The 16,836-nt window shown below is 40.0% G+C and overlaps 1 protein-coding gene across 3 annotated transcripts in view; it reads left to right on the top strand.

The window, feature by feature from the left end:
* Positions 1-16,836, top strand: part of CNTNAP3C (contactin associated protein family member 3C) — a 152,036-nt gene that overhangs the window by 17,408 nt on the left and 117,792 nt on the right. For all 3 annotated transcript variants that reach the window (XM_063695526.1, XM_063695527.1, XM_063695525.1), the window contains exon 2: positions 7,609-7,719. The gene's annotated coding sequence lies outside the window, so the exon portion shown is untranslated. The remainder of the gene's footprint in view (positions 1-7,608; positions 7,720-16,836) is intronic.

The raw sequence follows: 16,836 nt of genomic DNA, 5'->3' as shown, positions 1-16,836 counted from the left end.
TGTTCCCTCTCATCCCCGTCTGCCGCCGCACATGGCTGCTGTGTGGCTCCCCGTGAGTGAGGTGCTGCTCCTTCTCCAGAGGTGTAATTCATTTTCCTTGAGACAGACCTCAGTATTTCAGAAGAGTAAGCCTTACTGGGGCCTTCACACATGTGAGAAGACTTCAGAGCAGAGACAAAACTTGAGTTGAGCCTTGAAGATAATAAGTGATGGGAACTCGCAGACAGGAGGGGCTGCAGTGTCATCGGGTGAGCGGTCAAGGAGCGTTGGTGCATGCATCCCGCATTCAGGAAACAGTGAGAAGACCACTCCGATTAAAGGAGGAAGCGCATCTGAGAAATGTGTAGGGGATTCGGCTGTAGTGCAGAGAGTGACAGGAAACAGGTGATGGAAGGAATTGAATGCCAGGACCTGAAATTTGAATTTCAGGACAGGTGCAGTGGGGATCCATTGGAGCTGGTTGATATGGCTGTTTGTGTGACTTGCACTCAGCAATAGTTTAAAACCATTTCTGCCCTGGTGATATGTAAGGTGTGTGTGTGGCTGGGGACAGTCAATAAGTAAACATTGGCTGTAAGGATTAGTTAGGTCGTTAACATGAGGACCTACAGTGAGATGATGATCATGATAATGGAAAAGCTGCCATATACACACAAAAAGTACATAATCCTTGGCAATTTATTGGCTGTAGAGGGAAGATAAGGGTGGGGGCTCAGGACAGTATACTTATTGAGCATTTTTCAGTTTCAGGTGACCAAAATCTAAGATCAAATAGGCTTGAACAATAAAGGGAACCAAAGTGTCTTGATTGAAGCCAGGCTGAATTTAGGCAATCAGATTCTTTCATCAGCAGTCTGCCTCTTTCCTTCTTGCAGTTTTATTTTCATCTACAACTGGCCTCATTCTTGGGCAGCTCTGTCTATGCCGTAGCTTCAGGCATACCGTTTACCAGCTTTGAAGCGTGACTGTTTTCCTTTATTTCTGTTCTTAGCAATGTTGAGTTCTACAGATATTATGCCTTTATTTGTTTATTCTACTCAGTAGGATAAGCTTCACAGGAGCAGAGACTTTTTCTGTTGTTTACGGTTATATCCCGAGAACATAGGGGCACACCTGGCACAGTATAGATTTTCAACAAATATTTGTTGAATGAATGAATGGGTATTTCTCCCGAGTTCAAGCCGAAAGACCCAGGTTCTGCTGTTATTCATTCAAAAGTCCCAGGTTCTGTTCCCATTCATTCAGCGTGGGCTTCCTGACCATCCTGGAACTAGTCCTTTCCAGTAGGACAGGCATGGCGTTCAGTTGCCAGGCCTGAGTCGTGTCCCCGTGCTGGCCCCAGGTGGTAGGGTGAGCCCCCTTCAGACCCCATGGAGCGAGATGTAGGGAAGACAGTGACTGAAGATAATCGAATGGAGATCAAGACCATGTAAAACAGAAGTTTTTATGTGGAAAAAAGTAGATTTTTACATTGACCATCACTGCTTATGTTCACTGTGAGTAAAATGTGCTTTTTCCAAAGCATTCCCTCTAGATAGCAATGCACAGATCAATTCAGATTCATAACTAGATGAACTTTCGGTACCTTCTAAATAAAAGCTTTATTTAACCTCTCATTAAGATAATGTTAAGATACATTAAGAACTGAAAAGACAGGTGATGAAATGGGAAGAATGGAATAGCGCCGTATCCAGATGAACATCCAGACGTGGCCTGAAGAAGGTATGGGCACCCCCTTCCCTGTTTGTGATTCGATTCCCGAGGCCGTGCTCCCTACTGACTCAATATGTGGGACCAGAGAGAAGCCTACTGTGGAGTTAGTGAATTTGACCTAATCGAGACAGTCTGAGAAAGGACAGGAATCTTTTTTTTTCTTTTTTTTTTTTTAAGAACAAAGAGGTTTTCTATACATCTGTGATAACACAGTAACCATCTGTTGAACTCCTTAATAGTAGGCTTTGTGTTTTTCTGATAATTTGAAGCTGGTTAAGGTGCCGTCCCCTCATATTAGCAGTTCGGTGGCCCCTTCCCCTCTCCTTCCATCCTTAGGTTCCGCCGACACAGTGGTTAGCTCCTTTCACAGTGAGGAGCAAGTGCAGCCGCAAGCATGGGGAGAGCCACAGCCTGGCAGAGTGGCTTAGCATCACGAAGCCCTTCTCAGAAGGAATTGAGTATCTGTGCGATTCAAAGGGATGTTAATCGTATTTTCAGTGGAACTCTCCTGCATTTCCCCTAAAATATCCAATATGTAATTCCATATAAACAGTGTGTTCATTTCCTATGGCCCTTGTGAGAAATGACCATAAACTGGCTGACTTAAAGCAAAAGAATTTATTCTGTCATAGTCTGGAGACCAGAAGTTCCGCATCAGTATCCCTAGTCCAAAATCAAGATGGGCCACACTCCCTACGGAGGCTCTAGGGGTACATCCATTCTTCGTTTCTTCTGGCTTCCTGTGGTTGCCCGTGTGCCTCACCTTGTGGGTGCCTCACTCCATTTTCACACCCTCTTCTCTTTTGTGTGGGGCTCTGTTCATCCTCACCTTTATCTCTCTTACAAGGGCAGTTCTGATGGTATTTAAGACCCAGCCAGATAATTCAAGATAATTTCCTCATCTCAGGGTCTTTGATCACATCTGGAGAACCTCACCTTCTGAAGTAACCTTCACAGGGTCCCGGGATTGGGGCATAGACATATCTTTGGGAGCCACTGTCAGCCTGTCCTAACACATGTAAGATTCATCTCTGATAAAGGCATTCAACCACAAGTGCAGTGTGGTTTGCTCTTTTAATAAAATCCTTTAAGTAATACTGTAATGAATTCAGAGCTCCATCCGGAGATGCCAGGAGGTGTCCTCATTTGAATGTAAAGCTCCTCCCCATAGGATCAGTTGTCGCCCCCCTTTTGGCTTTTCCCATTTCCTCTGCAGATACGGACAAAATCTGTCCATGTATTATCCATGCATTCTTTTTTTTTTCATTCTTATTATCAGATCCCAGAATAATGAATTGCTTTTTGAAAATGTATGGTTTATGTTTATCTTTTCCAGAAGCACTTTTATACGCATCTCTCCCTAGTAGTGTTTGCTCTTTCAGAGGCTGGTTTTGTTCCTAAGCAATTAAGATGCTTCCCTGTGTTTTGGAATAAATAGTAGTATCTAAATATTTTGCTCTTCTGTTTATTTCCTATAACAGATATTTACACATCTCCCTCCCATGTTAGATTCTGGACTTCTTGAACCTAGAACCATGTCTCTCTTTATGCCCCATAATGCTTTGCACATGGTAGGTGCTCAATACACTTTTATTAAATAAGTACAAGAATTAACATACTCAAATGAAATGCTGTTTTGAAAAGTATATCATCTCTGTCTTAGGTAAGGGCAATTCCTCAAATTGATTTTTTAATCATTTCATATTCATGTGGTAAAAATTGTCATAAACTAGCACATCTGTGAATGCAATGTTGATTTGTATACAGGAAGCCCTTAGGCTAATTTTAATCTTCTGCTGTCTTTCGTGAACATAATACTAAGAAATGGTTTCTGTCCCAAACCCTTCATAGGCACCATGCTGGGAACCACAAAGCATGCTGGGAATACTTGTCAAGGAGAAGTGGGAAGCTAAGAGTGATGCCAGGCAGGGGTCAGGGGACAAATCAAGACCATAGAGTGGGGAGAGAGGAACCTAGGCAGAGCTAATCGCCGAGACTAAATCAACAAGCCTAGGGAAGTGCAGCAAGCCAAAAATCCTCTGGTCTAGCGTGCATCTTTAAAGTTGTCACTTGAGGTGGCTGCATGGAAGGTGGCAGGTGGGATCCCCTATGGGTTTATCTCTACTTCTCTCTCAACCATTGTTGAGCCTTCAGCTAAGTCACCAACCCAAACTGTGTTTATTCTCTGCATTTTCCGAATACTTCTCTTCTTCAAACCTGCAAGTTTTGATATGAATCCAGCTGTTACCCAGTTCAGCACAGGTGATTTTTAAGGAAGTCCACCATTTTTGAACAGATATAAAATAACCCTGAATAAAACATTTTATATCATTTTCAACCATGATCTTCTAGGAGAACAATAATATAAAATACACCTATGTAGCAATGAATCTCTGCCTTTAGATGGTGAGAATAAATATGAAATAATCAATACTTGTAACATTAAGACCCTAGAACCCTCTGTATTGAGCCAAGCACATGGAAATATAGTGACTCTTAACCAGATTTCCAAATAAGCTGAGGAAGATGGAGATCCAGCCCCTGTAACACTTGTGGGGTGCCCACTGTATTTTCCCCTCTGACTCAGTAGTGTACAGTTCTTTCTAGAAAGAAAGTGTTCACAGAATTCAAAATGATAGGGAAAAAACAATAAACTTAGGTACCAGATATGTTCTTATGTTCTTGTATTTTATAAAATTTAGTGCCTTTCTTTCTTTCTTTTTTTTTTTAAGATGGAGTCTTTCTCTGTCGCCCAGCCTGGAGTGTACTGGCACCATCTGGGCTCACTGCAACCTCCACCTCTCAGGTTCAAGCGATTCTCCTGCTTCAGCCTCCTGGGTAGCTGGGACTACAGGCACGTGCCACCATGCCCAGCTAATTTTTTGTATTTTTAGTAGAGACGGGGTTTCACCGTATTAGCCAGGATGGTCTCGATCTCCTGACCTCGTGATCCACCTGCCTTGGTCACCCAAAGTGTTGGGATTACAGGTGTGAGCCACCGCGCCCGAATTTATTGCCTTTCTGAAGGGCAAGATTTATTCAAGCCTGTGCCAGAAATTTTCTTCATTACAAGGTGACTCTTTGGCAGACAGATGCTATTGACTCTTGAATTTTCCAAAGGCGAAATGGAAAATTTCAGCAATTTTGTTTCCAGCTGTCTTTACAGATTTATATTTGGACCTTAATCCTATTGGAAATCATCTGAAACTCGTGAAACACACAATTGGAAAGTTAATTAGGGAGAAACCAAGGGAAAGAATAACAATATTATCTATTACACCTATTTAGAATCTTCTCTTGAGATCTGGTTATTATTTTTATTAGAGATGTGAATCTGATACCTCTAGGCCTCTTGTGTTTGAACTTTAATAAATTGTACTCTGCTAACTTAGGAAGACTAAGTTTAATTAAATGTATTGGTTAATGATAATTCTCTTTTACGTATTTAGTAAATATTCAGTTGAAGTTTATTGAGCATGTGCTATCTTTCAGATTCTGCGCTAGGTATAGAGCACACGAAGTTGGGAAGGACTTTTATTGTGCCTTCAGGAGCTCATGATTCCACAGAGAGAGTTAGACATGTCAGCCAGGAATCCCAGGGACACGTGAAACGCCCAGTGCTGTTTCATGTATTGCATGATACTGCAGGACAGAGGCATCATGAGAACAGCTATCATGCTTTTCTAATGTAGGAAGAGATTTTATCCAAAAAATGTCAATGCTACTTTAGATGTCCTTGGATTTGTTTTATTCTTTCCCAGAAAATAGAGAGAAAATAACATCAGGCAGACAGGCTTAGGAGGCACTATTCCCTGGATGATGTCCTTCCTTCTTGGATCCTGCTGTGACCACTCGTGGGCCATGTGGGACTTGTCTATAGATGGAGCAGAGCCTTAGTTGCCTTCTTGTACTTTAGCTTCACAGTTTTAAAATGCCTTTTTAGAAAATGTAAGTAAAGTTCGTAGCCAGTTGGATTCGTATTTATCTATTTTTCTTAGCCCACTCTGTAGCATATTTGCTGACATCTGAGAATCCTGACTGCACAGTGTTATCCAGAGAGCCTGTGTGCTGGGGAAATCAAGAAAGCCTGTCTTGTGGCATAAACATTGAGGGGGACATTTAAGGAAAGTGTAGAGAAAGCAAACCTTTCTTAACAGCTCTGCACATTTCAATGGCTTCTTGCTGTGTAAAAATATTGGGTGCTCTTCATGCTAAAGATGTTAAATGCAATTTCTTAGCTAGATTATGCTGCTCTTTGTATGTAAAAAATCACAAATTCCAGTGTCTGACTCACCTGTGTAAATGTGACATTGTCACTTATGGGGAATATATAGAAAAATGTTCCTATATCAAATACTCTGAATGTTTTACCAAGCAATGAGATACTGTTCTCCCTATTGTAGAATAGATGCTTCCCAATGAGTTACTGAGTTTTTCTTTTGTCATGTCTTAAAGACATGTCGCTGTCTTAATGGCAATGCATGCTTTTAGAAAAGCAGATATAATTCCACTATTTCTTTATGAAATGATATTCACTCAGGCAAATTATGTGCACTGAATTTTCTTTCTGTTGTTGCAGTATCACGTACTCAACCAAACAAATCAGGAGAGACCCTGAATTACCTCTTATCTATCTCACTGAACATAGTTGACATTTTGCTAAGTCGTAGCAATCTAGTTAATTCTGGTTGCCTTCTTTCTGTGACTTAACAAGTTGCTCACAAAGAAAAAAAGTGTGTACAAAATATGCAGTTCAGAATCATCTAATGATATATTCAAGGTGTAACATTTCTCTTTCACAGAAATACCTTAATGTGTGACAGAAAACTTATGTCTAACATTATTAGATCAATAACCATGCTGGAAGAGGTACCCTTTTTATGAGAAAATATATGACATGCCTGAAAGTACAGTGATTACAGGATTGGACTGCGGGACTCAGAGGTAACCTCTGGGTTGCTTCTGTTACCCATGGCTACGCATAGGAAAAGAGCTACCCAAGGTGGGAATGGTCCCAGGGGCTCCTCAAGTTTGACGGTGGAGAACACCAGGAGCAAGAAGGCTCTGAGGGTCCTTATGGTCTTAGGACAAATTAGATGATCTGGGTCAAACACTACTTAACCCCCAGCGATTCTTTTAGACCAGAGCTGAAGCAATAGAGAGTCACCCTGAGGTGAGGGTGACATGCAGGGGTCCGTGGGTTGGAAAGGCAGAGCAAGTTCCTGCAATGCTCAAGTTATCAGGCAAAAAGGAGGAGCCTCCATCTCCTGTAGGCAAGTAGCCCGCAGTGATTCCCTCTGGAGGGGTCTACAGAGTGGGCTTTTTCCAGTTCATCACTACAGGTGTTGCCTTTCATGGGTCCTGGCTTCACGCAGGTAACTCTGACCTGAACACCTGGTGCATTTCACTTTTCCCATCCCCCACAGGTTCTGTGCTGGGGCACTGTGAGAATTTCTAGTCGCTATTGAGGTTTGGGCACAGAATTCACACTACCTCTGTGTGTGTGTACCTAAAGAACCTAAGCATCAAATTGAGTTTAAAATAGTGTTGGATGGGTGATGTACCCAGACATCTTGCAGAATTGAGAAAATGTGGGACATTAGGGAACTTTGAGGGCTAATGGACCTGTTTTATGTCTTCATTATGGTGGAGGTTACAAGGCTGAATGCATTTGTCAAAATGAATAGAGCTGTACACTTTAAAAACATCAAATAAATTCTCTGGAATTTTACTCTGTAAATTATACTGTAATGTAAATTTTAAAAATTGTAAAGAATTAAAAAAGGAGTGATGATTGCCATACATCCTAGAATATATTCATATATATTTTTGGACTATTATTTCTCCCAAGCTGCAATCTGAGTGTTAACCATATCACGGTATTTTTCCCGGCAGCTGACTGTGATGCCCCACTGGCCTCTGCCTTGCCTAGGTCATCCTTCAGCAGCTCCTCAGAGCTGTCCAGCAGCCACGGCCCGGGGTTTTCAAGGCTTAATCGAAGAGATGGTGAGTCTGCCTTTTTCCTTGTATTGCTCCTTGGTGACTCTCATTGGATTTTCATTTAACAAAATAATTATAATTGATTAATACTTTGCAGAAGGAAGTAAAATTTAGAATAAGCATATTTGTTCACATTTGAAACTCCAAGAATGTATTTGACAGGAATAAGTTGATCACTTTGGCTTTCTGGTCCTGCTGGGTTTCCCTTGGTACGATCTTTGTGTGCCTTGAACAAGTCACACCTGACTTTGACAGTGTTTGAACTCTTTGTATACCCCTTGCAATATCTGAGTATTATTTATCGAAGACCTTAGATTCTGCCATGTCCTTTTTTTTTACCTTGGATTCTTTTGTTCTGCCACAGTATACATTTTGTTGTCCCAGATTATTTAATTATCCCTATTTGGATGAGAAAATTGGCAAAGTAAAGAAGCATCTAAAAAGATTTTTATTATGTTTTAACCACAACTCTTAGTTTATTTCTTATTATGGCGGACTTGATTCTCTCTTTAGCATCCACTGTAGAGAAATAACCATGTAATGGTTTATTCATGCTCCACTGTGACTATTCCATTTATATTTGTAAACATATCTCATGAGGAGTGTGTTTCTTTTACATGTGCTTAAGCAGAAGTGTAGAAAATTGAATGTTGTCTTGCTGTGTAAATTAGAGGGAACTTTAAACACCAAATACATTGCGGTAAGGAATCATCCTGGCATTTTCTGAGCACAAACTCAGTTAGAACTTCTTTGAATAAATTCTCAGAGGAAATTAAATTTACACTATTAATAAAATGTATTTGTAGGCATATATTAAAAAGATTCAAAAGTGTCTACTCTATTTTATGTAATTATGCTTTCCTATTTTCTTATTGCCCTTGTTCTTTTTTTCTCTTTTTTTTTTTGAGATGGAGTCTCACTCTGTCACCCAGGCTGGAGTGCGGTGGTGCAATCTCAGCTCACTGCAAGCTCTGCCTCCTGGGTTCATGCCATTCTCCTGCCTCAGCCTCCCAAGTAGCTGGGACTACAGGCACCTGCCACCAGGCCTGACTAATTTTTTGTATTTTTTTTTTTTTTTAGTAGAGACGGGGTTTCACCATGTTAGCCAAGGTGGTCTGGATCTCCTCACCTCCTGATCCACCCACCTCGGCCTCCTGAAGTGATAGGATTATAGGCATGAGCCTGTAACCGCGCCCAGCCTTTTTTTTTTTTTTAACTCCCTGTTGCATTTCTTGGTGTTTCCTGTGTTTGAGCACATTTAATGCATTGCACATTGGACCAAATAAATATGTTCTGGCATTTGTTATAGGCAGTATGGCTATGAAACATGAACAACTTAAGTTTTTGTTTTTCTGTTTATTTTTCTTAAGTCTGTGATTTCATTTGTTGCAGAGATATGGGCTCTGTTTTGTTACTTTAGATTCTATTGCTGCAGAGCCTCAGTGGATGGTCATTATCACTGAAACAGTGACTAAGCCTGGGCACAGGGGGTAAAGGAAAACAAGAGCAATCTCAAGCCATAGCTCTTCTTGATGTCAAATCATATTTTGTACTAAAGTACATGATTATGAGGATTCTTTATCATAGGGATCATTTTTATTCTTAGTTCATGTTCCTGTAACTCATCGTGCAAAAAAGCATGATATCAATCTTAATAAAATTTATTTTCATGTTAATGAAGTTAGAAAAACAGGCTTACTTTAGTTAGCTATCAACTGAGTTTATTACAAATTCATTGTTGTTGCTTTTTTTAATTGGTTTTGACTTTTTTCTTCTCCCTCATGGTAGCCTGGAGTATTCATCAAAGGAGTTCCAAATTGGGAGTGATTTATTGAAGGCTATAGATTATCTCTAGTGTTTTAATATCCTTTATTAGATTCAGAATGGTCTATGGAAGAGAGACTGAACAAATGTTCTGAACATAAATAATTAAACTAACAAATAATGACCCCCTGTCTCAGACATTAAAGCCTTTCTCCAGTGGAGTGTAAAGATCTCAGAGCTAAAAATTAACAGGCAGAAAACAAGTAGTTTCCCTGTTGTGCAGCTCAGTGCCTTGTACCCATGTGATGGGAAGATGCCATGGAAACAGCTGCGATAGTTACTCAAGCCTTAGCCTGAGGGGTGAGAGGGGAACAAGGTAGCTATGCATTCCATCTGTCCCAGTGTAAAGAATCAAAATGGACTTTTTGGAGGTGTCTTTCTTCATGCCTCTTGGATACCACAAGTAAACTAGTTCTTCCATGCCACTTAATGATGAACCCATGGGCCAAACAAGTTAATGCACTTTTATAAGCAACTTATTTAATTCCCTTTAATGGGGAAGACTAAATTTTTCCACCAAAGGTTTCATAAGTTATGAAGCATAATCCAGAATTACTTTCAACTTGTAAAAATGTATTATCATGAATATTGCACAGATTGGATTATAACTAACTAAATATGTTTTTGCTTTCTACATCTTCATAGTTAGAATTTCAGTATAACCTCTAACATGGTATTGGCTAATTTGAGGATAAAGTGACCTGTTGTAAATTTATTTATTTATTTATTTATTTATTTATTTATTTATTTATCGAGATGGAGTCTTGCTGTGTTGCCAGGCTGGAGTGCAGTGGTGCAATCTTGGCTCACTGCAAGCTCCATCTCCTGGGCTCAAGTGATTCACCTGCCTCAGCCTCCCGAGTAGCTGGGACTGCAGGTGCCTGCCACCACACCAGGCTAATTTTTGTATTTTTAGTAGAGAAGGGGTTTCACCATGCTGGCCCGGATGGTCTCAATCTCCTGACCTCGTGGTCTGCCCGCCTCGGCCTCCCAAAGGCGTGAGCCACCGCGCCTGGCCGACCTGTTGTAAATTTAAGAGGCTAAGGGTCAGTGTGCATTTCTACACCTTTCACATTGCATCACTTGAAGCTAAGAAGAATTCTGTGGTATATTACATGTAAAAATAAGACTGAAATAAGCTGACAAAGACTTAGGGCAAAAAAATAAGGTTTTGAGTAGAATTGAAGAAAACATTTTGATAATAATATCAAAGAAATTCAGAGATGCCATTGAAACCATTTAATTATTTAAACATGTTTGTTATTCCTTTTTCTGTAACTTCTTCTGACACTAATTGAAAATTTCAGAAAATTAACCTATAGTTTAAAATGTTTAAAATATGAGAATTCAAATGATACACTGGCACATAGTAAATTCTTAACATTTCAAAATAAATAATGAATGATCTATATTAGGAAATGAAATCTTTATATGATACACACATACAGTTGTAAAACTTGGTTTTCTCCATAATCAATAATTGGCTTTCAGAGGCAATTTAATTATGCAATGGTTGTCCTTAGTTTTATTATACTTTATAATAAATGGATCGATGCTTTGTTTAGTTGAGAAATACAGACATAGGTGAATTAGTTTTACCTTTTTCCTTAGGCCTGTCTTCTCATGTGCTTATAGCTGTGTCTGTGTCAAATGAATTTGTGAAAATATAATCTCTTATTTTAGACAATTTCAACAATTAATAAACACTGTGAAGTTGTTATTCTATGACTGTTTGAGATGGAAAACCATCCGTTTTGGGTATCATTCACATACTGGCTAAAGACATACATTTATTTGTGCATTTGCTGCCCTGTGTCTCCTCTGCATTTATTATATTAGTAGTTTCAGTTTAAAGTTTATTTTTCTGTAATTCAGATTCCTTGCTTCTTATGCTGGTTGTCATATGAATATGCCTTTCTAAGATTAGGATAAAACACTCTTCTTGGTGTTTTCTTTCAGTCCTATCTTGAGTTATTTTTAATCAAAATGCTAGGCTGAGATCAACTGATTGTAATTTGTTTATAAGGAAAAAATGGAAGGTGACCTGAAGAATTTTCTCTCCTCCCTTTACCCAAAAATATTTATTCTTATTTTGAAATGAGAAATTCCTTCAGAATTTCCCAAGATCAAAGAGGGCTATCTCACTGACAGCTAAGACCCTGTTGTCTTCATCTGTAACTTGGCTAGTCTTGTGCAAAAGAGGCCTCTTCTGGGTTGGAATTGCATTTAGTTTTAAATAAACAATTATGCAGAAAGTGCTTCTTCCATCTTATTAAAATTTCAGAGTTAGAAGAAAAGGCATCTGAAGTTTCCAAGTAGAACTATAACAGAGCTAGTGTTTTTAGTATCCCCATAAGTAAGCATTCTAGCATAAGGGAGGGTTTGCTGGTTGCTCATTGAATGTTGTCTTGGCTGCCCACAGACCAACACATGATGAGTGTAAGATAAACTCTTTGGTCTAAAGAGAGAAAACATAAGAGTCTGCAGCTGTAGCATGTCTGCTGACCCAAGCTGGAATGTTTTAGTGTATTGTGTCACCTAGTGAGTTTTAGGATTTCCCTCCCCACTTATGAGTTTTCCACCTCAGGTTAAAGGAATGTGGGATATTAAGGAGAATTATTAAGAGAGAAAGGGCAAGTATTTGGAAATGCAAAACCTAGACAAGGTGGAGATGATTTACTGGAGTCAGAAAGGAATTAATAGCGTATTAATATCAACATCATTATGGCCCACATGTGTCTGTCATGCTCTCTAGTATTGTGTCCAAGGTCCATAGATGGTCGCTGTCTTATTATATCCCTGATCATACTAGCTTCACCAGACTTCCAGGTCACCCAGGGGCTACATCTCTTAGACAGCAGAATATTAAGATAATGGAAAACAATAATAAGTTATGACAGTGTGTGAAAAACATGAAAAAGATTTTATATTCTCTCATGATAGATGTAATTCAAGATGCTACTGCAATAAATTAAAAAATATATATGCTTTTTTGCAAGGATAACCCATGTGTTTTCATGGTCTAACAAAGTTAGACAGCATTGTTATTTGTGGCTTGACACCTCTGCAATTGCTCCTTTTTAAAGTCGCAAAATGAATGTACAATAACTAACCATGCGTTAGACCGAAGGAGAATTTGAGAATTTTTTCAAGGGGCCTTCACTAATGAAGCAAGCTGTCTTATTTGGGGATCTGTAAGCAGCAAAGATAAACATTGCCTAAGACATTTCTGTTGAAATGGCGTAAAACACATGGATTACTTACTTCTTCAGGGATTTTAAATACTTGGAAACAATGCAGTGAACACAGATATTACTGTGAAGAACATTTCAGCAAATGAGTTTACAAAATGGATGAAACCGAAGAAGTGTCTTATGTTTATAGCTTCTCACCTGAAGAGATTAACTATATGGGTGGACCTCATCAACATTCGAAACTTTCTTTCCAAGAGGTTTTTCCTGTAGAATTTTAGGACTTTCTGGGAAGATGCATGACAGATGCATGCCATTGTTGATGGTGTGGGTCACTGTGGAAACTGCCCTAATGAGGCCATTATGCTGCCTATTTGTGATATTTGGTTATGAGTTGATGACAATATTGTAGAGAAAATAAGACACTCAAGCTGTTGAAAAATTTTACAGGTTGACATCAATTATCACTTAGAACTTTTTTCTCAGTTTTCTGAGTGAATGAGGATTGTGTCTAAAAAGATACTTTCTGCCTCATTTCTTCTCCAGTTATTTTGAAAAAGCTCAGGTACTGATTTCTTAGGAAAAGAGGAAAGCAGGGAAACTAGAGGTGGGAATTTGTGCTGCACGCAACCTAGCCACGACTCTGGGTGCACCAGCCCTTCGGATCTGGGCAGGTAAGCATTTGCCCAGGTATCAGGCACCTGTGTGTGGCTCCACAGAACAAAGATGGGGAAGCAGAGGCATGAGCTTCTCTTATAGCACAGCACACAGCCTTCCAGGAGTGGATACACACTTTCTTTCTATTATTAGCACAAATAATTATCTCAACTCAATAGAAAAAATGGCAATCTGTGCCTGATTGTCCTGAAAATGTTTCATTAATTTACTTGTATTCAGTGAATATAAAACCATAGTTGGTGGTTTTTCAGTAAGTACAGAAAACATATTTGGTGGGTTGTTTTCCATGCAGAGTGTAAATATTGTAGGGCCAAAAAGTCTTAGTTATCTGTTTTTTTTTGCTGTTGGTTTTTTTTTGTTTTTTTTTTTTGAGACGGAGTCTCGCTCTGTCACCCAGGCTGGAGTGTAGTGGCGCGATCTCTGCTCACTGCAAGCTCCACCTCCCAGGTTCACGCCATTCTCCTGCCTCAGCCTCCCAAGTAGCTGGGACTACAGGCACCCACCACCACACCCGGCTAATTTTTTTTTTTTTTTTTTTTTGTATTTTTAGTAGAGACGGGGTTTCACAATGTTAGCCAGGATGGTCTCAATCTCCTGACCTCGTGATCCACCTTTCTCGGCCTCCCAGAGTGCTGGGATTACAGGCGTGAGCCACCACGCCCAGCCTAGTTATCTTTTTGATGGAATAAAACTACAGAGGGTAGATTCCAGTGTCAGTAAGACAAAGAGTTTCTGCTTCTCTGAGGAAGTAAGTTTGCTATGTAGACACACACACAGAGAAAATGGTCAAAAGTTGCTTTTATAAACTCCAATAATCAATTTTTTTACATTAGCACCTTACTCCATGAAGATCACAGTATATGAATACAAAATAATATGTATGAATGTTGATTTGTGGAAAAAAATCTTAGAGTTATCACTCCCTCCTTTTTCCAAATTCTGTGTATTGTCTGTTGAAACAGTTCATGCTTATGATTCTAATACATCATTTCCATGGATCTCCCCCTCAGCTTAGTCTCTTCATGTCTCACTTGGATTATTTTGAAAGTCCCATGATTGAACTTCAACTTTTGAAGCTTTCCCTAATTAAATAAATGCTTAGCAAAGTCCTCAGTTAATGTTCCTTAAAGTGCTATTCTCTTCTTGTTCCATGCTCAGTTGATGAATCGCAGACACTAACCCCATAGAGCAGTTCTCAAATTCACAAGCCACCTAATGCCCACTGCCATACGTAAGAAGGTGGTCTAGTAAATTTTGGAGTAAAGGCAATATATATTTCACAAAATCAAAATGTAAGATCAATTGCAATTCAGCTAATATTTAATTAGGATATAAGGCATCTCAGTGAATGCATTTTTAGTTTTTGAAGTATTTTTTTTTTTTTAGATTTGTACTTAGCTATTCTTACTAAATTTTGGAAAGTTCCTGCTTTATGGAAATGAATCAGTGACTCTAAATGGTTCTTTGAGGTATAAAAACAAAGATAGTAACAAATACAAATTTCACAATCTGGACTAGAAAACATTACTAGTGACCACAACTCAAATACAAATATAAAAAGCATCTTTATTAACCTGGGGTAAAAGCTTCTCTGCGTGGGGCAATTTTACCCAGGCAACTGAACAGGCGGTGCGGGATGAATGTTTGAAAATTGGAACTAATTTGGACGCATTCATCCCCATTTTCCATGCCTGCTGTGCACTCCTGCCAGATGGGAACATGATGTCATATTTTCAGTCAGTTTTCAAACAAAACGGGGATAATCTAATATTTTCTGGAATAACCATAGAATAATGTTTTCCAATGTGAACTTGGTGAATTTTATGAATGAAAGAGAAGCAGATATTGGATCCACACAGCCATCATTGAAGGTGGCACACCTAACATCAAAAACTTCTGTGCGGGACCGGGCACGGTGGTTCACGCCTGTAATCCCAGCACTTTGGGAGGCTGAGGCGGTTGGATCACCTTGAGCCCAGGAGTTGGAGACCAGCCTGGGCAACATCCAAACCCTGTCTCTATTAAAAAAAAAAAAGAAAAAGAAAAAAAGTTTCATGCCACTGTTACGGACTAGGAATGTCTAAAATCCATCACAAAGTTAGTATTTTGCTTGGAGGGGCAAGTAGAATGAGCTTTTGGAAAGTTTCTTTAACAATTCTTTGATCTAGTAATTCCTGAAAACCTTTGAGGCTGGTGAAAATACTTTTTCATGTAGGGATGAATCATTCTGTGAGTCCTGGCGTAAGTCAGCCAGAAACTCATGGTGGGAGCTTTTGATGAGGGGATATGAGGTTTAAAAATGGAAATAAAAACTTTCTTCACGACACTGATAATTCCTATAAAGGCCATTTCTGTGTGGGATGACATGTACAATTAACATAAATGACCCTGCTTCCAAGCTCACTGAAATTTTTCGCCAGTGCCCTCAGACCTCCGTCTTTGCTCCTAACTCAGATTGTCTTGAGTCTTCTGTATAGAGAAAAGGGGATCATTGCAGAGACTGTGAACCAAGGCATTAATCTTCACTTCTGAAGTCCAGAAGTATCTTTTGGTCTGAGGTAGAAAAAGTTTGAAAGGGAATTGAGCAGGCTAAAGGTGTTTTAATTTTTCTGCTATCTCGCAGACTAGGAACCCTCAGCAGGACTGCACGATAGGATGCATAGAGAGGTGGGGACTGCCCTGAAGCTCTGCTCTCAAGCAGAGCCTTGCCGGTGGTGGCTTAATGGAAGTCTTCACTGAAGCTCAGGGATCTGAGTGTGCACTCTCAAGTGTGTAGTGGAAAAGAGAACGCCAGTCTCCAAGAGCAGCCTGCACGGCATCCTCATTGTGTTGCGGCACATTCAGTGACAGGACTGGACGCCCTGCGGCAGCTCTGGTGGCCAGTGACAGCCCCAGTGATCTAAGGACACCCTGAGGTACCAAAGGCAGGTGAGCAAGACCATGTTCCTGCCTGAGGTCTGGCAGAGGGAGGAGAAAGGGTCACCAAAACGTTGTGGAGAGCACTGCCCCAGCCTGGGATGGGAGGACTTGGTTCCATCGGCAGCAGGTTGCCATCCCTGAGGACAGTGCAGTGCTGACCTCTACTTGGGGCTTGAACACACTCCCCTCCCCGCTTTACCAAGGCAATTAGCAAAGCCAGAAGAGACCAGAGTTAACTCTGGGGATGAAGGGGAAGTAAAAGAACCCCTGAAGGAATTTTCAAGGGTCTGCGACCAATACAGACACGAACTGACAGGCTTATCCCTTAACTGGACAGAGACACCTGCTGTGACTACTTCCAGTCTCTGTATCAGCCAGAATTCCAGCTCCTACTAGAAAGCTTTCTGGGTTATGGAGAAATGAAGTTACATTTTCCCTCATGAGTTTGTGATTTAAAAATTTATACCTGCAGAATGATGCTGACGGATTTGCTCAAGTGGCTTTTGTCAGG

The sequence above is a fragment of the Gorilla gorilla genome, chromosome 12, assembly GCF_029281585.2.
Source record: "Gorilla gorilla gorilla isolate KB3781 chromosome 12, NHGRI_mGorGor1-v2.1_pri, whole genome shotgun sequence".
NCBI classification, from domain to species: domain Eukaryota; kingdom Metazoa; phylum Chordata; class Mammalia; order Primates; family Hominidae; genus Gorilla; species Gorilla gorilla.
This window is presented reverse-complemented; position numbering and strand designations above follow the sequence as displayed.